Genomic DNA, 20,359 nt, shown 5'->3' on the forward strand with positions numbered 1-20,359 from the left:
AGAAGTTTTGAAATGACCAAAAATTGAAAACATTTCAAAGCAAAATTGTTAATGAACTGTTCGAGCTATACAGACATTATAAGTGCAATTAACTAGAAGCCAATAAAAATAATCAATGACAGAGTGCAGCCCTCTGGTACCAAGTGCTTTTACAAAGCGATGTCTGTGAAAGCAGCAAGTGATTTTAAAAGCCACCTTTCTCTATGGGAGCGCGTGCTATTTTACAGGAGTAGGAGCCAGCGTGATTTTCATTGACTGTTTCTGAAGTGAAGCCTGTAGCCTGTAGCCAACGAGGAAGCGCAGCACAGAGAAGACAAGTTCCTGCTCCCGGCTGCGGCCCCCACTCGCGCTCCCAGACTGTTGGAGGCAGCCGCGATCTAATCAAAGGCAGGTAGGAGTTTAGATTTCAAAATGTAGATGTCACATTTCAGTGCAAACGACTCCCACATTTAACACTTTATCAGCATGACAGGATGAATCTTTTATCTCCTGTGGGGGGAAAGTGGCTTGCTGAGAAGATTGCCCTCAATAGACTGGCTGTAAAAGATGGTTAGTGTCTCTGGGCATCCTACCGAGGGTCCTCAGCATCCCCGGGGGACACGGGGAGCTGTGAAAAGTAACGCACAACTGGTCACCAGAATAATTCATTCCCTCTACCTTCCCTTTAGCACCTCCCACTCCTCCTCTTTTTATAGCAGTCCTTTCTCTCCGAAAATCTCAGGTTACTTGGCTGGGAGTTCTCAGACCTCCCGTTCCAGCCCTGCCCGCAGCCTCCAATCCGTAGGAGACACCCAGCCCCAGCGATTGGATTGGGCAGCCCGTCTTGACACACCACCGCGCTGAGTGCTCGAGGACGTGTTTCAACAGATGGTTGGGGTTAGTGTGTGTCATCACATTCGAGTGGGGATTAAGAGAAGGAAGGCTGCCTCGCTGGAGCTGTGTGGTCCTCTCCAAGTGAGAGTTGCAAGCAATACAACTCCTTTGCTTTCGGGAGAAGAGGAGGGATTCATTTTCAGCAGCCGCAAGGAAAGCAGTTTTTTCAGGTAAAGTAAAAGACATTGAATGCTTCTCTCTCTTTCACCGTACTTTTGAATGGAATGCTAGCACAGCACACTTGTCACAGGCAGTGGCCGCTGTCCTATCAATGCTACTATTGTCCGGCTGACGGATAACAGTGCACATAACTTGATGCTTGGCTGTAGTTCTAGAACTAACGCTTCTCATGCTTTGCTTTTGAAGGTGTAGCTGAGAAAATGTCCTTTGCAGCAGTGTTTGTGACCTTTCAGGTCTCCGTTTTAGACTCAAAACAGTAAGTGTAAATTGCTCAGAAAAGATGGGTGAGGCCAAGAAAGCATTTAGTTTAGCTTTCAGAGTTAGGATTGTGTCAAACTGTTCCATTATTACTACTCAATTCATAAAAATTCTTTCAAGAGTCTATTCCTGAGGTCCTGGCAGAGATGGAAATGCTTTGTTAACTGACTTGTGCAAGATAGATTGTGTCTGATTTATGATGGAGCAAAGTGTTTTTTAAAAAATCTTCAGATTGGCTCTAAAGTTTGAAAAGTCCTCAAGAGAAGAGGCTACCTTCTCAGCAGCAAAAAAAAAAATCAGCTTTAAAACTCCAGCAAATAAGGCTGGGAGCTGGAAGAAAAGCAGAAGAGAAGGAAAGAGGAAAATGCTCTTTAACATAGCTCTCTTGCAGCTGCAGGGGGAGCAGATGGAGTTAATTCATTTGCAGATCTGTCTGTGAAAGTTTTACAAGTAGTCATGAAAAACTAAAGTAGCATATCTGCAATGGATCATTAGAGTCACTACATTTATAGGTTTTAAACAAGCTATCTGAAGTGTTAATTAAATGTAAATGGATGTTCAGCCTGGGTTATAAACAAACAAATAAAAAAGTTTTAATTATAAATTAGTCATTGGAAAGTAATGGTCATCCGGTGCCTGAACAGCACAAAATGAGCTGTCATCCTCTGCGTGAGCAACACTCTGGCCAGGGCACCCACCGAGATGAAACCGAACAGAAAGTGTAGCAAGCAGGTTTATTTGTGCTGCTTAGTTTGAGGTACAAACAGGCCTGTAAAACAGATGCCCTGTTTTTACAGGGATCAAAAAGTGAAATTTTCATTTTTCAAATTTTTGAGCAGGATAGCTGAGCCTTGAGTTACTTCCTTTGCCATCTAAGAGACTGGATTACTTTTCTGCACAGTGTGCACTTACCTGTGGCGTAGCAAGAATTCTTGCTTTTCCTGGACTTGCACACTTGGCAGAGAAACCCGACACGGCCCTCAGCCTTTGCAGGTGAGATGTTCTGTGAATGACACTGTATTAAGTTATTCTGAAGTAAGAGCTGTTTGGTAAACTGAATAACAGGATTGATAGTGCTTTCTGATTTCAGTATTCAACTGCAGAAAGAGACTTCATGTTTCAAGTTGTGATATATATGTATATATATATTATATATATATGATATATCAGATATATATAATTAGTCATAGTTGATTTCTCTTCAATCTTCTTTTTAAAAAAGTTAAAATTAAAACAATATTTTAGTATAATGTTTAGTTGCTACTCAGAATGTTCTCTGGTTATAGTCTGAAAAATCTTCTCCAGTGAGAAAATAGCCTCATAAATAACCAAGCGATTATTCCGACTGAGTATTATCTGATTCCCAATATTACATAACCAAAATAGGACTTAGTTCAGAAGCTTTGGAATTCCAGTCATTCCATTTTGGCTTTACAATGGAACTGGAGTTTTTAAAAAGGCAGAAAGGCAAACTAATATATTGTGTTGTCAGGATCATGATTTGGGCAGCATGGAGTAGGCAAGGTGCTAGCTACCCATGCCAATTTCACCACTGTAGAAACATTTCAGCGAACACAAAGCCCCTGCTCACAGGCCAAGTTCCGCACATGAGATGCAGTGTCATGGCATCCTAACAAAGGCAAGGTGCAGTTCAAAAGTGAAGGCCCACCAGCTCCTGTCCCTGCAGCTGTAGACTCATCGCAAGCTGCCTGTGCAGGGTTTTGACAATATGGGAAAATTCTCCAAATCAGTTGTGCAAAGGATGAGACAAGAAGGGAAAAAAAAAAAAAAAAAAAGAAACGTTGAAATATAACAAAACCACACTTTCAAGAAGGAAAGTTTTTGTTTTGTTCTGTGAACTGAGCTTGCTTAAAAGACAGTGCCCACAGGATAATCTCAGGTTCTGGTCCAAGTCTAAATCTCCCATTCCAGATGGTAAGCATTCACGAGACTTATTTACGGTGACTCCTACATACCTCAGTTTGACATTTGCTTTCTTCCTGACAGTGCCTGTGCTGATAACATATGAAGTTCCCATCAGTACCCTAACAGCTGTAAAAGTGTTTGAACACACGAGTACCCCTCCCTCCCTCCCTCTCTCCTTCCCTGTCTTTCTTCCAGGGACAGGAAGCTGGGTTTGGGGTGGGAAGACGGTCTCTTCATGGTGGCTGCATCCTTCTCTCTAGTCATGTTTTAAGATGATGAATTTTAAGATGATCTGAAAATCTGACTCATGAAGTTTGCAAAACTCATTTTTATGGTTGGGAGGAGAATATTAACGTAAATCCTGGTATTGACAGACATATGGCAGATCTCTAGTGTGACCTTCATTGAAGAACTCCAAGAGTTCCTCTGTTTCCTTCTTAAGGAAATTTGTGTGATACCAGATTGTCATGGGCACGTCCATGATCACAGTTGAGACCTACAGAAAGTGGGACACTTTATTTCCTTTCCCAATTATGAATCCCTCTAGGAATAGATAGAGAAATGGTTCTTCTGTTTTAGATTTAAACACATTTATTCTTTAAATCCATAAAGCGGGATTTCTGATACAGAGGTATATACAGTATTGAGATTTCTCCAGTCATTGCCATGTGGAAGAGGCCAACAAAGGGGTCAGGTTAGGGCATCTGGTTCTTTTCTCTGTTTGCAGTATTTTTGTATGTACTGCAAGGAGGAAATTTAAGGCGATTAACCTTTTTATAAGCTGACTCTAAATAGATTATTATTTTTATCATCATCTTTACAGACATTGGGTAAAACAGACACATGTATAAAATTAAATTTACGGCCATGTGGTAAATTCACCTGTATTTTAGGTTAGAGCCATGAAAAAACAAAAAAACTCAAAAGAAAAAAATGTTTTAGTGGAAAAAATTGGTCCTGAAATATGTTTCTTATTTAAAACATTTTCAGTTCACTTTCACAGTGGTCCACTGCGTAGGTCATCACCGCAGCTTCCTAGCTGATTCTCTTTGCCTCTATTTCTTTTCTTTCTCTTTTCCTTCTGTTCCTCCTCTTCTTCCTCTCCTCCTCCTCATGCACACTAAGCCCGTGCTGTACCACTGAGCCGCACTGTGCTGTACCATAGAGCCCACATCTCCCGCCTCTGGCCACCACTTGTGCCCTGAGCTTTCTTAAATCCCCACTTCCCTCAGAGCATTTCTTGTTTGCCAGCTACCACGTGGGACCTCACTCCTACAGGACAAAGTTCAGGCTTCCAGTCAGTTTGCTGGCTCCGGTATTTGGCCCTAGCTTTCCTTCCAAAATCTATGACTTCAGGAATCTACACTCGCCTCCAGCCAAGGTGGCCAGATTATGTCTCCTTCTGCCAGATCTTTTCTCTTGACCTCAACCTCTTAGCTTTCTAGTTTCTTGTCTATAAATTACACTTGTCCTCATATACGTGGTTCCCTCTGATTCTGGATGCAAAGGCCTGTGTGTGGAATGTACCTCCTGATTCATCCTCATCCATTTATGCATCTTTCAGAGTTCTAGCTGTAGTTCCCACCTCCTCCTAAAACCTCTCCTGCTGCTTCTCTTCTAACCATGTTTTTCTTCTCTCGATGCTGGTCTTTAGTCGTGTATGGATTACTCTTAGCACAATTACCTTATATATTTTTATATTTCATTATGATTGGCTTTTTTATCCCTTGACTCTTAAAGTACAGTGACAGGGACTAACCTGGTACCTTTCCATGCCACAGGAAGACACTAGTAAATGTGTTTGACTAATTCAAACAGTCAGGGCTCTTTCCTTGCTGGAGTTACTCTGCTCAAACCTTAACCAGTGCTTGTAGCTTCTGTCCTGTCCACAAGAGGTAAGGAAAAAATGATGACATTCAGTTGGTTTTATTTTTAAAAACCATAGAGAAAATGTCACTTAAACAGAACTTGAAATTATTGTTCAAAATTAGGTTGAAGTATTATATGAAAAATCCCCCATTTATTTTGGCTTTCTGTGACAATGACAGAAGTTCTCTCTCTTGGCTGCCCTCTAAGATATAAAATGCTAAATATAAGTTTGGTGCAGTAGAGTACAAGCTGTAGGTCCAAAAAGACCTGTGTTTTAATCTGGAGATGACACCTCACTAGCTCTGTGGGCCTCTCTTCCTCCTCTGTATAAAATGTGATAAGGATGCATGGCTGAGAAGTTGTGAAGAAAACAGGGAAACCTAGGTTAGTGAATGTCCAATATTGGATGTCCAGGAAATGGGGGACAGAGAAGGTTGGCAGGTGTATATGTTGATACAGATCTAGGATACAGGCATGAATTCATCTTGGTTAAGTCAGCTGTATTTTCCACTAAGATTTTCTTCTGCCTCCAAAGGAAGGGGAACCAGGTGAGGGAAAAGGAATTTGTGTTAATAGATCTGGAAGGGCAGTTGCCCCCAGTGATACTCCTGGCAGGGAGGAGCAGTGCTATGGCTCTTGGGCTAAGGATAACGAAGAGCAGGGATGGCCAATAGTGCTGTAGGGGAACAGAGAGTCAGTCGGTGGACCCCAGCAGGGAGGTAGATTCACCTAGAGCCATGAGCTCCTCTTCCCTCCTCCTAGCACACTGCTTGGGAAGAAATATTACCTTGACAAAACACTGTGGAAAGTCAAGCTTCTAGAATTGAATGGCAAAACTGGACACCATTTAGGCAAGACAAAAGAGGCTTAGAACCTTTGCCATTGGTCACCTCCAAAGCACACAAGCTAAAAGCTGTCATTTTGAGTCCTGCCTGTCCTGAGAGTCTGCACCCACCACTAACCACTAAACCTGCAGTAACCTTTTCCCCACTAGGACAACAGACTAAGCAATTTTTTGAGGTACTGGGGATTGAACTCAGAGCCTTGCACATTCTGGCCAAGCACCATACCACTGAGCTACATCTCAGTCCAGCAATTCCTTACCAAAGCACATAATGTCATTTGGGAAATATGTTCTTAGACACTGGTCACTTGAGTTTCCATCATCAGTCTTAGAATAGATCCAAGGATATTTCTTCTGGACCTGATCATCTGATCTGCACCTGCTATATATGTCACTGGTACTGCCCAGGATGGGGCATGGAGTGCTGTTTCTGCACACTTCAATCTTACCAGCCAAAATGGATACAGAACTTTCAGACATGTATTAGCACTAACAGTACATAATTTCACCCTCAGCCAGAGCAGCCAAGCCAGTCTACTTTGTCCTCAAAATACACAGACCATATAGTTGTGTATAACAGTGTACTAAAACTTCGCTAATTAAAGCACAGAGGTGGTTTTTTTTTTTTTTTTTTTTTTTTTTTTTCTTTTTTGAGACAAGATCTCTCCATGTGGTTCAGGCCAGGCTTGAACTTATTATGTAGCCCAAGTTGATCTCAAACTCACAGCAATCCACCTGCCTCAGCCTCCTGAGTCCTGGGATAGCAGGTGTGCACCACCTCATCCAGCATAGCTTTCCACAGTATTTTCAAAGTAAAAAACTCCAGATCACAGAACTACTTCTAAAATGTGAGTCTAAGGGAGTCAGATATAACCACCTTTTAACTTAGAGGATAAGGCTGCTGATAAACTTCTACGATGTAAAAATGAAAGTCACACTGTTTCTGAACGAAGAGTCTTAATTGTCAAAGGTTGAATATCTCATAAATAATCTACAAATTTCAAGGGATGCTAATCAAATTCTAAAGTGAGATTAGGAATTGGTGAAAGGAGCAAAGTTTGAGAATTGGCAAGAGTGAAGATGACTCTTGTTGAATGTAAAATAAAAAAGATCCTAAAGCTTACCTGGATAATAAATGTATAAGCAAGCCTAGACACTTTTGTAGGAGAAACACATCATTTTAAAAAGACTTGTCTTACTGGGCATGGTGGTGCATGCCTGTAATCTCAACACTTCGAAAGCTGAGGCAGGAGGATCACTGCCAAGTTTAAGGCCAGTGTGGGCTACATAGTGAGCTCAAGGCGAGGCTGAACTACATAGTGAGACCCTGACTCAAAAAAGATGTCTTTTTTGGTATAAAATGATAGTAACTGGGTTTTCTCTCACTAAGAAATTGACTGATGTAGATACCCATTGATCTACATGTAATTCTGCTTTTTTTTATATATTGAGATACTACTAGTTTTGTTGCCAGAATTAACTAGTTTTTGAAAAATTACTGTGTTCTATGGTGTCTTCTATCTGCAGATAGGACTGCTAATATAGGAACTTTTCCATGTCCTAGAATATAAAGAAAGCCCGAAACAAGATTCTTTCAAGAGCACATGAAGTTCCTTCTGCATTTCTTTGGTGAAAAAGCCCAAAATTACTTGATCTAGGTGTCTTCCCTACTATATAAGCTATAGTAACAAATCCTTAATAATCAAAATAGCAACCTGAATTGTGGCAAGCTTGTCTGTTGTCTAGTTTTGGGGTATTATGTTTTAACTCATAGGTCACCCATGCCACATTAATTTTGTATTCGTTTTGTGTGTGTGTGTGTGTGTGTTTTTGAGACAGGGTTTCACCATGTAGTTCAGGCTGGCCTTGAACTTATGGTCATCTTCCTGTTTCAGCCTCTCCAGTGTTGGGATTACAGGCATGCACCACTACACCTGGCCTGCCATATTAATTTAAAATTAATCAAGGTTAGTCTCTTACAAGGTATTAGCTATACCAGAGTCATGGTGGGCAAAAAAAAGATTCACTGCATTCAGAGTGTGTGTTTATCAGTGTTACATTTGAAGCACGCACCTGTGGATATTATCTTCAGACTCATACTACTAATATGGCTTGGCACCCAAATCAATTTTCTACAATGTAATGTTCTCTAAATAGACTTCCTGCCACACGACGCCTCCTCCTTAACCTTGGCCTGCTAGCAATCAATCTTCTCCTGGGGAGAATGTTCCCGTAAACAAATGTGCTCCGTGGTACCCCAGAGTTTCTTGAAACTCCAGCTTTTAACTTTCACCTTGCAAGCAGGGCATCCCAGAAAAGCGAGGCCCCTGCAATTCATGTCCTCCTTTTTCTCTTTTGAGAGCTCCATGCTGGAGAGAGACAGGAAGGTGCTGTGAATATTTTTCCCACAGCACATCAGAGGTTTCATGCAAGCTGTCAGATTCCTTTGCATATGTGATGTCTGCAATTAGTGAAGGAGATTTGGGGAAGGTGCTCGGTACCAAGTACCCTAAGGCTCCACTTACTCGCAGCATCTCTAGGGTTCTACAGACCAGCGAAGGTTCCGGCCACACAGAATCAGTCAAAGAGCACAGGCCAGAGCCAGCTGTGCCTGAACTGAGAACTTCCCATGTGTGTGCCTTTACCCTATGACTTCCTTCTAATGCAGACAAGAACACAAAACAACACAGGGCACGGTCCCTGTCCCAAAGGCAGATCCAGGTTATCTGTGAGAGGAAGACATGCATACAAGAATTTTTCAGTAGACATGCAAAGAATTTTGTGTTTAAGCATCAGTTATTAGTACTGATTAGATAAAAGGGGTGTTAACGGAGGCCCCTAGGAGGAGCTGGATCCTGAGCTGGGCCCACTTTGCATTGAAAGGGGGAGCCAGAGATGCATCAGAGCAGGCCTTCATCTTCATCCCTTCCAAACCTCAAGGTATCAAACAATTTATTTACCACTGTGGGGATGTTAACTGCCAAGCCAGCTACATCTTTCTTTCCACCCTGGGAAAAAGAGCTGTTTCTAGCTGGGTGCTAGAATGAGGCTATCCACGTTTTTTTTTAATAGAGGACTTGCAAAAACACAGTGTGAATGTACAATAAATGGAGTCACTTAGGCAGAGCAAAAAGGAAGAAAGGATGGGGAAGAATGATTGAAGAAAAGAAAGAAAACAAGAGAAAGGAAAGTTCCAACCTTCCCTTCTCTCTATTTCATGGTCTTCTCTTCTATAAAGATTTCGGGTCATAGCTAGATCAGATCAGATTGTAGAGTGTCATTTTCAAAAAGGAAGGGAACAGAAAGACATAGAGAGGCAGAGAGACAGAGAGAGAGGAATTGGGAAGATTCCTAAAGCCCAATCTTTTTTTTATTTTTTGAGAGTCTTAACTACATACCATGGCTGACCTCAAACTCACAGTCCTCCTGCCTCAGCCTTCTGTGTGCCACCAAGCCCAGCTCCAAAGTCTAAATTTTAAAAAAGAGTTTATTCCTGTTGATGTGTTGGGCATGAGAAAAGAATAGAAGAAATGCATAACAAAATTAAGTCAAATGAAGGGGCAAAGATGACACTGAATTGCCAGCAAGCCCAGGACACAGCGGGATGGTGACTCTCCCCTTAAGGAGATGACCGAGGACAGGTTTCATTTGGTAGCATTACAAAGCTCCACAGTGACAGTGCTCATTATACAGTGAATGTTCACTGGTTACGGACTACATGTGGGGAAAGCCTGTAATGGGAACATGGATAAATATAAATGTGTGCCAGTGTTTAATAATATAACTGAAACAGATAAAATATAATTTTCAGATCACTGGTAAACATTGGACAGAGTACACAACTTTTTTTTAATAAGACATACACCTCCTTAAATAAAAAGGATATTTTCTCAGATTTAAAAATAATGGTCGGCCAAGTAAAAGTCTAACGCATCTAACTTTGAGGATGCTATGAATTTTTCAAATCAAAACAATAAGCTGCTTTTGTGGAACACCCATAATTCTTTTCCTTCAGCTATAGATAGTTTGGTAGAGAGAGACATAAATTCTAAAAGGAAATCTAAAGCCAAGGAGAGATGGAATATTTAAATTGCCTCAGCTTGTAATCTCAGATTTTATCTTGGAAGAGGTTGATGGACATCCTCTTACAGAATGAATGAATGACATATTTTACAAGTGATAAATACACTCCCTTCACTCTAAAAACTATTTTTAAAAAACCATCATTAAAAAAATTTTAAATTGTCACATGATAATGGTATATAGTCAAGCAGTATGCAGTGACATTTTGACACGTGTATACAATATGTAACCATTGAACTGGTGCAGTAACACACAGACAAGATCTCCTGGCCTTGGGTACTGCACTCAATCATTCTGATCACAGGTCTACCTCTTCTCAGGCCAACCATTCTCAATTTTAAGATTTGGGAAGGCTTTCTCCACTCCCCTGGCTTTCTCTTCTATCATCTCTTGCTTTGTCCTTTTTTTTTTTTTTTTTTTAAATCTCCACCACATCATTTCTAGGAAATAGAGGATCCATTCTTTAGTTCAGTACTCTAACTCAGTGGCCAGTTTCCGGATGAGGTGTGGATTTATCAGAAGGAGACAACTGTGTTTGCCATTTCATATTCTGCCACTGTATGTGGGGGGCCATGTGCTTGGGTGAATAGAGAGCTTAAATCAGTCAGCTGCAGAATTGGAAATAGTTCTGTTGCAGAAAATGTGTAGGAATCGCTTCATCTGTGGAGATTCAACAGTATTTGGTTCCCCGAAAGGGACGTGGGTTCCATTCAAGTTTTTAATGAAGACTTTGGCCTGTGCTTTCACCCCAGTGAATGTTCTGAACCATATTCTCTGGTTCCTGCGAGAGAAGTGCCAGCCAAAGCCCAGCACCTGTAATCTGTTTCTCACAATTGCCAGGCCTGAGGATCTGACTGACATGAGCAAGATTATTTGAAAGCCATTAACGGCTGGCAGCCGACTTGTTGAGTCTGCCGTGCTCTGGACATAATACATAAGTGCCTCGCTTAGATCAATAAACATAATTTGCAGTAGGAACAAAAGTTGGGCTTAGATCACCAGCTTAACACTAGGTCTCTTCATTCAGCACTCAGTAAGCTGTGTCACTGAGCGTGTGTGTGTGTGTGTGTGTGTGTGTGTGTGTGTGTGTACTGGGAATTGAACCTAGAGCCTTCAGACTGAGCTGTATCTTCAAGTTTTTAAATTTATTTTAGCCAGGCCTCACTAAATCTCCTTTCCCAGGCTGGCCTCAAATTTGGGCTCCTCATGCCTCAGCCTGCCAGAGTACTGAGATAACAGGCATGCACTACCCTGCCCAGTAGACATACGTCTCCGTCTGGAACTGAAATGATGAAATGTGAGCGGATTATTTCTGAATTTAATTTCATACATCTAAATTTGGATTTCAGTTCACAATCTTACTCCTGACCTTCTAGGCCTATCTTGAGGGTGTAAATACTTGAACTGGAGAAGTGTGGACCTCGTAAGAAAATAAAAATAAGTAGACAAGTAGGAAGAACCGTATGTTCGGTCACAGACTCGTCTTCTTGACACAAGAATAAGGACAGTGCTGGATGCTGATACACACTTATCAATTCCAGCACTCGTAAGCTGAGGCAGGATTAGCAAGAGTTCAGGCCAGCTTGACCTACATAGCAAGAGCCTGTCTAAGTAAAGAAAGAAAATAAAAGATTTAGGACAGAAAAAATAAATTATACAGAAAACTCCATGTTTATCCATCATTACTCTCATTAACCATTTGCTATAAAAATTCCTTTCTACTAATCTACCGTGGATTCCCCATTGAAGTCTGAAAGTGATGACATTGAAGACACTTACGATGGCTTCTGTCGCAGCCACGTCTTCTTTGGAAGCTTACAATAGCCCTGGCTGTGTTGTGTCTGGTGACAAGTAAACCCTATTTCGTGTGGGCAAAAGAACAAACTAAACTGTGCACTTGACTTAGTAGTCCCTTGATAACTTTTCAAGACTTAGACAACACTGTGTGCTCCCAGCAATGAGATGCGATTTGCTGAGCACTGGCAGAGACGCTGTAGCTAGGAAAGAGCGCTGTGCTGTGGTGCAGCGGGCACCAGCAACACCACAAACTGGAAGCCTGTTTCCTAGAACTTGATTCTGGGATTCTGAGAGAGCTGGCTTAGCTTTTAGGAGCTTCCCATTATCTCTTTGCCTTCATTCTGCCCTTCTCTCCAGCCAGACTTTTCTCTTTTATTGGCGATTTCTGCCCTTCCCTAAGCAGAAGCCTAAGTGAGACCTGCAAGCTAAAGGGGTCAATAGAGTGGGGGAAGGGCTTCAATTCAGTGCTGCATGCCCCCTGCTGCCAAATTGAGCTTTGTACTTTATCTCACCTTTTTTGTACTGGGGTCTCAATCCAGGGCTTTGCACTGAGCTATATCCTCCACCCTTTTGTACGTTTTGAGACAGGGTTTTGCCATGTCATGGAAGCTGCCCAAGCTGGGCTCAAATTTTGGATCTTCTTACCTCAGCCTCCTCTATTGTTGGAACCACAGGTAGCAGCACCACACTGGTTTCTTAATTTCATTTGTTCTTCCTCTTTTTCTCCTCCTTCTTCTTCCTCCTCCTCCTCTTATTGTTGTTCTTCTTCTTTTATTTTTATTTATTTATTTATTTTTTCTTTTTTCCAGTACCAGGGATCGAACTCACGACCACCTGCTTGCAAGGCAGGTGCTTATGCCGCCGAGTTAAATCTCCAGCCTTTTATTTAGTTTTTTAAGGTAGTTCAGGCTGGCCTTGAACTCACTGTGTAGCCCAGGCTAGCCTTGAACTCAGTAATTGGCCTGCCTCAGCTTCCCTAGTGCTGGGATTACAGATGTTTGCCACCACGTGTGGTTTAAATTTAATTTCTTTTGTTCTGTTTTGTTTTGTGTTTTCTGTCTTTTTAAGATAGGGTCTCATACAATTCTGGCTGGACTTGAGCTCACTTTGTAGCCCAGGCTGGTCTCGAACTCACAATGATTCTCCTGCTTCAACCTCCCGAGTGCTGGGATAACAGGCATGAGCCATCATGCCCAGCTGAATTTCATTTCTTATCTCCAAGCGCCTTACATATGTCCATTAAACTAATCTCCTTAGTACTATATCATCATATCCTGCTATTCTGAAAGATCTGTCTCCCCATTTTCTGCAGCATCCAGTCCAAATAGTCCTAGCGTTTCAGGACCTCTGTGCCCCTTCACCTGTAGCCATCTCTCTTCCTCTGTACACTTTCTGCTTTTTACTCAGGGAATCAACATGCCCGGAATTTACATCTCTTACTCCCTCCACAGAGCACATGTGCGTTCATGCTGTTTTCTGTGTCAGGCGCTGCCCCCACTATGGTTCTGCACACCGAATGCCACCCCACTAGTATAGGGGAAATGATACAGGGATATAGGACCTCCAGACAACGTCAGTAATATAAGGGAACTAGCCCCCAACCTGCTAGATGTCTGACACGCTGAGTTCATGCTCTCTAAAACTGAAGAATAAATTTTAGGAACATTGGAAGTTAAGAGTAGGAAATGTTCATTGAGAGAAAGCCTCTGTCTGAGAGGAACAGAAAGGTGTCCCAAGTAGGCAGCCCCTGGGGAACCCACTTCTTAAGGGACTTTTATGGAGTAAAACTGTGAGGTTAGCATATTTATCCTAAGCAATATATATATATATATATATATATATATATATATATAATATAATATATGGATCAATATTACAAAATATATATATATATGTATATATATTTTGTAATATTGATCTAATGGGAAATCACAAGGTGAGTGTGAGGTGGGACAAAACTATGGTCGATCAATAAGATTACGACAAGTATAGTTGCTTAGGTAATATTGATTAAGTAAGGATCAAAAGGGGAAGTAGGTCACCTAGCCAGCACCCATGGGCTTTCCTGGAAGGGCTGAGTTAAGGAGGCTCTGGTCCCCACCGGAGGTGACTGATGCCTACTTAGAATATCAGTCCCTGCTCTTCATCCTAGGGGAAGGGAGGGGGTGTGTTTCCTCCTTGTCCTGAGGCCAGACCTTCAATGCATGCACCTCCAAATGTGGTTGCCTTCTGTCCTGACCTCCCCAGGGCCCAGCCCTGCCTGCCTATAATACTTCTAAATAACTTAGCTATCTATATAACACTGTGATCTGCATTCTGGACTTGCCATGAATTAGAGCCAGTCTGGGCCACATACTCAAAAAACCTCAAAAAAACCCTCAAAAAAAAAAAATCAAAACCAAAACATAGAAACAAAAAATAGACTGAAGCAAGCCCCATAATCTCTTGGAAATTTCTTTCCGTAACTCTTCCAAACATCAATAATTTCCCTGTTCTATAGTCTTTCTTCCAGCTTAAAATCTTGTCATCTTTTTAGCTCTTTGGCTAGGCACAATTTTGCATTTATTGATATCTTTGTAGATTTTTAATACTGTTCTTCACCCTTACATTATTGAAATGCTGCAGCAGGAGTGGAGTTTTAAGCCCCCTACTGCATGCAACACAGCATCCATATGACCCATTCAGCACCTGCTATGGCGCTTCATCGCACACTCAGGGTTAGAATGGCCAAAGACAACTGGGGGGAAAATGACATTTTAGTCACTGAAAACTTTTAGGAAACTAATCATCCGCTGATCCACAGCCACAGCAGGCATTCTTTTGACAATGTGGAAGACACTGTCTCGGCCACTGAATCACTGGTTTAAATTGTTTTTTCTCATTTTTCCATTTTTTCCCCCACATCTCTCTCTAGTGCTGCACTAGGGCCAGCTGGATTCCATCCAGAAACAGATTCAAATAGACAATAGGTCAACTAAAATTCCATCTTCCTTGATGAGATGTGAAACTGTGTAGCCAGGTGTCACTCAGATGCCAGCTGCACAGGGCTCCATGTCATCAGTTAATTTCTCCGGAGAGCTGAACTGAGGAGACGGTGACAATTCTGCTTTTAAGGACCTGAAGAATCATGGCCAGACCAGAAATTCAAGGACATTGCTAGATACATGGATGTGTCCAGCATCTGCTGCCTAGTATAAATTAAAGCACTCTAAATTCCTTAGTGAATCATAGTGTTTTTTTTTAAACAATGAAATGTGGTTATAAAAATTTTTTGCCCAAGAACAGAATTTTCCTTTGTATAACAGTTGGCAAGTGAGATGAGAGGTTTAAATCGTTTGTAAGAGAGCGTATCACACATTCTATCAAAGATAGTGAATCTTATGTCTTGTTACTTCCAAGGCAGATTTAGGGTTTTTCGATCATCTAAATTTTACATCAGAGAAAATGTACCACTGAATTTTTAGAGAAGCCTGTCTGAAATCACAAAAACTTGAGATGTTGGATATCAAACCCAGAGCTTCACACACGAGGCAAGCGCTCTGCCACAGAATGACACTTCCAGCCCACAAAGCTCACTCTTACCAGAGTTCTGTCAGCCAAGCTCTGTGAAAAAATCCAAATACACTGGGTGTAGTGCCTCCCTCCTATAATCCCAGCACTCTGGAGGTCGAGGCAGTCTGCAGGAGGACTGCCCTGAGTCCGAGGCCAGCCTGGACTGCAGAGTAAGACCCTGTCTTAAAAAATAAGTACATGAATTTCTTCTGAGCCTAGAGTGAGCTCATGTGTCAATTTTACCTCATTAGGCTAGGACCTGACAAGAAGGTAGAGAGCTAAGCTCTGCTTGCCTTTTGATCATGGACTCTCTTGCTGAGTCAATAATTCGGCCCTGTAAAGAATGATAGTAAGGGCCAGGGATATAGCTCAGCACACAGCACCTGCCTGGCAAGCATGAGGTCGGGAGTTCAATTCCCAGTGCCAAAAGGAAAGAAAAGAATGATAGGGACTTAAACAACTAAAGAAAAGACATTTTAGATGAATTCCTAGTGGAAAAACTCACTCAAAGAAAAAAAAAAATAATCTGTACTATTGCTATGGATGAGTTGATTTGAAAGTACATAGCTTATTATAGAGACCTTCTTTGCAATAGACTATACTGGACATTGAATCCAAGGCCTTCTCACTGAGCTACACACCAGGTCCTCCTCCACTTCTTTATATACAGAATCCCATTAAATTGCTAAATTTCCCAGAATGGGGTTGACCTTCCTGCCTCAGTCTCCCAGGGTGCTGGAATTATAGCTGCATGCCTCCATGCCTGGCTGTGACAGCACTTTTTAAAAACAAACACCCAAGGAATACTATGAAAGCACTGGTGACAGCAATAACCATCACCCTTTCGAAGCCTTTTCACTTGTGCTAAGTCACTGTAGTTTGTCATATTTGGTAACCAAAGCAGATGTACTGTTTTCTGCACACCAGAAAACAGAGACTATGCCATTGGTCTCAAGACTCGCTGAGTAATGTGATTAGTGTCAGAATCTGTGACTTTTTTGTGCTGATGTCTGAACCCAATCACACACTGCCACTGCTACACTTCAAGCCCCAGACCTCACAGCTACAGTCTCCTACTTCACTGCTTCACTGCACAGATTGTCACCATCAGGGACACTTATTAGACTATGGCCATGGAACTGTCCCTCAGTAACATTACCTCACAGGGAGATAAGCATTGACAATACTTCTTCAGCTACTGAATGTTTTCCAAAGGAAACACAAGAACCAGGCAAAGTGGCACACACTTGTAACACCAGCACTCTGGAAGGGCTGAGGCAGGAGGATCAAGTTTGAGCCCAGCCTGTGCAACTGTGTTTTTAAAATAAAAAATAAAGAAAAGGTTAGAGATGTAGCTCAGAGGGCAGGCTCTGAATTCAATCCACAGTATGGAAGGAAGGAAGGAAGGAAGGAAGGAAGGAAGGAAGGAAGGAAAGGGAGAGAAAAAATTTTTTACAATTTAAGTATGAATGTGTATACAATTATGTATCTTTTATATAAACTGACTTATTTGTAAAGGGAGTAAAATTAACAATTATTGGATATAAATGCATTTCACACTTATTAACTTACATTGTTCATTTTATACTAGAAAGAATAACAATTTAATAGCTCAAAATAACAGATCAATTTAGAACACATAAGTGTGGTGTGACTTTTTGGAAAATAATTTCATTTTTAAAGCATGCTCTAGATTTCCTTTGTGATATTGTTGTAAGTGTAAAGGAAGCCCATTATGATTTTCAGAGCAGTGAAAGAAGTATGTCACAAGAGCATTTTTGTTCTTGTTTTTAGGTTATTGGTCATACTTCCACCCACTGGAAACTGTAATTGCGAATCTGGTTAGAATTACAAAACTATCAGGCTTATGAATATTGCAACTTGTGATGAAAAGGTGAAGTCTCTTGGGAACATGAAGATAATCAGGGAGAATAATAAACCTTTTTGGACAGCTAAACTTACTATAGTGTATGCTGAAAAAAAGGTTCTATGAAAAGTTCCTTCTTTGGTTCATAAAAAAAGTATTTTGTTCGAATCACTTTCAGCTAAGCGTAGACGCTGCACACTTCTGTAAAAACGGCTCCCTATTCCCCACTCACAAGGCTCAGCTGCCGGTTATGTGGAAATGAGTGTGCCGCTTTCACTGCTCAGAGGGGGGAGCAGGAGCAGACAGCAGAGCTTTCACTAAGCTCTCCGCTCTGCTGTTCCACCACTGAACAGCGACTGCCTGGACCTTTCGTAATCTCTTCCCAAACATACTCAAAATCTCCACCAAAGATAACTTCACTCAAAAAGTTAAAAAACAGCACAAAAAAGATGCCTTGCAGAAGGAGTAATACAACTTAAAAATGTGGTATACAATGCGAGGGCGTCTTTCTCCTCTTCTCTCACTACGGGGACAAATCTGGCCACTAATTGTTAGCTCGTTATGCAGACAGTGAACTTAGTTTGTGCTCTACTATGATTTGTAAGTCCTCGGTTTGAGGGAGTCTCATTATCCTCCATAGTTTATGAAATATATGTCTTTTGACTTCTTATAACAATCCATGCCTTATACTTTCTAAAGTGCTTTTAAACATTTCATTTGATTTTGGAGAACCTTATGGAGCCTCACATCTCTAAGTACCTGTGCCTATGTTACAGAATAATAACCAGCACTCTCTTAGTGACACATTCTGAGGTTCTGAGGCAGGTTCTCATTGTTATTCCACGCTGGCCTGGAACTCACTATGTAGACGCCTCCCAACTGCTTGTTTCAAAAGCATATACCACTATGCTTGGCTTTGAAATATTAATAATATTAATATGTAGCTGTACAAGACTGGGTTGTGTATAGATCATTGTACACAATTGAAGAAGAGATAGCACCCCCCCCCCATCCAACTGCACTCAACAGATTTGTCAATTTACTACGGTTCAACTTAACATGTTTTTCACTTTATGATGCTGGAAAAGTGTACTCAATCAGTGTTTTTTTCACTTTCAGTATAATATTCAATAAATTACACAAGATAGTCAACTTTTTTTTTTTTTTTACAAAATAGTCCTTCTATTGGATGGTTTTGCCTAATTGTGGAATAATGTAAGTATTTCAAGCCTGTTTAAGGTAGATTAGAGGAAGCCATTAGGTTTGGTAGGTCAGATGTTTTAAATGTATTTTCAGCATAGGAGATGGTCAACTTGCAGGGTGCTGACTGGAATGTGACCTCACCACAAGTGACATGGGTAAAATCGTCGATCAGGGCAAACTGTTAACTACAAATGAATCCAAATAATTGAAATGTAAGTGTGCTGCCTACCATTCTTACAAACTTTCTTCACATTCAAAGCTATTTTCAAATACAATTTTTTTAGAAAAAAGAAACACAGACTCAAAGAAGTTAAGTAATTAGCACACATACATGGAGTTGAACAGAGACAAAGTGAAGAAAGAGAATCCAGGTCTTCTATTTCTCCAAGCTGCCTCTAAACCTGCAATCTACCTCTGCAAACTGAAAAGTAATCTGTACTTAAAGCGGTTACCAATCACAATCATCCCATTTGCTAATCAGTCATTAGTGATCATTACCATATCCTGGGGGAAATTTATACCGGTGATTTTTATTTAATTTATTTATTTATTTTGTTACCAGGCTGGCCCTAGACCTCTGGGTCCAAGTGATTCTCAGGTCTCAACCTCCTGAGACCACAGGCATGTGCTACTGTGCCTGGATGTTGTGCTAACCACTTTCTTAAGTCTTAAAATTTGATCTTCATAGTGTTTCAGACAAAAAGTAGGTAGGCCAAGTAAACTAGATACAGGCTATCTAGGTTACTTCATTCATTAATGTTCACAGCTACTAGATGCCAAGAGTCCAGACAGATACCCAAATCATAGAGGAAAAAAATGTTAGTCTCTTTTTTTATTTCTTTTTTAAAATTTTCTTGATTTGTATTTATTTTATGTTTTTGGTGCAGGACATTGAACACAGGACCTCACACATATTAAGCACAGGCTCTACCCTATGGTTCTAATATATCCAGCCATCCAATTTACCCCTACCACTCCAGTGCCTTTTCGTATCCTCATGACCATATCTCTTTTGTTTTGCTTTGTTTTGTTTTGTGAGACAGGTATCACTGTGTAGTTCATGCTGTCTTTAAACGCATTATGTAGCCTAGGGTGGCTTCAAACTCACAGAGATACTCCTGCCTCAGCTTCCCAGATGATACGATTACAAGTACGTGCCACTGCACTTGGCTCTTTTAAAGGACAAAACAGAATTTCTGAGAAAGATGCCTATGTTTTGCTTTCTGTGGTTTTATAAAATAAGCAGCTAATTTTTATTAAATACCTACTTAAACATGTGTAAGTGTGCTGTGTAGATTATCTAATTTAATTGTCTTAACATCTCTATTACTTTGAGTCCTCATAGTTCCCATCTGATAAATGAGGAAACAGGTTCAGAGAGCGTCACTAACTTCACCAATGTTACAGACTCGTAGGGACTAAGGCTAGAGGTGGACTCCAGACCTCTACCATTAACTGTCCACTTTTTCCTCACCCTATGCTGGGAATCAGCCCAGAGACTATGCATGCTGGGTAAGTGCTGTACCACTGCCCATTTTTTTTCTTGTAAATTCAGCTAATATTTCAACCAATTTTCTTTTTCTTTTTCCCTTTTTTATCTTTGGTTCCCCAGCCTGACCTTAAATTTGCAATTTTCCTGCCTTGGCCTCCCAAGTGCTGGGATTACCCAGCACTCCCATGCCTGGCTTAACCAATCTCTTTTTCATATATTTAATAATGGTTTAATGTTGCAATGAGAGATTGTTTGTAGGAACATAATCTGTAAGGCAAAGTGTGTGTGTGACAAAGCAGGTCACCATGTTTCATGTAGAGCTGCGACACACACCAAGCATTCAATTCGTGCTTGTTAAATGAATTATGTTTGCAGATCTCTATTAAAAAGCTTTTAAGACATCATGATTTAAATA

The 20,359-nt window shown here is 41.0% G+C and overlaps 1 protein-coding gene across 4 annotated transcripts in view; it reads left to right on the top strand.

The window, feature by feature from the left end:
• The first annotated feature begins 277 nt into the window (after nucleotides 1-277).
• Nucleotides 278-20,359, top strand: part of Sulf1 (sulfatase 1) — a 162,613-nt gene continuing 142,531 nt past the window's right edge. For 2 of the 4 annotated variants that reach the window (XM_063257430.1, XM_063257429.1), the window contains exon 1: nucleotides 670-1,043. The gene's annotated coding sequence lies outside the window, so the exon portion shown is untranslated. Of the gene's footprint in view, nucleotides 392-668; nucleotides 1,044-20,359 lie in introns of those variants that run through there. The other 2 variants (XM_003479936.5, XM_013144054.3) reach the window with 2 other exon arrangements.

Source organism: Cavia porcellus, unplaced genomic scaffold, assembly GCF_034190915.1.
Source record: "Cavia porcellus strain 051 isolate PalLab524CR breed Dunkin Hartley unplaced genomic scaffold, mCavPor4.1 scaffold_10, whole genome shotgun sequence".
NCBI lineage: Eukaryota > Metazoa > Chordata > Mammalia > Rodentia > Caviidae > Cavia > Cavia porcellus.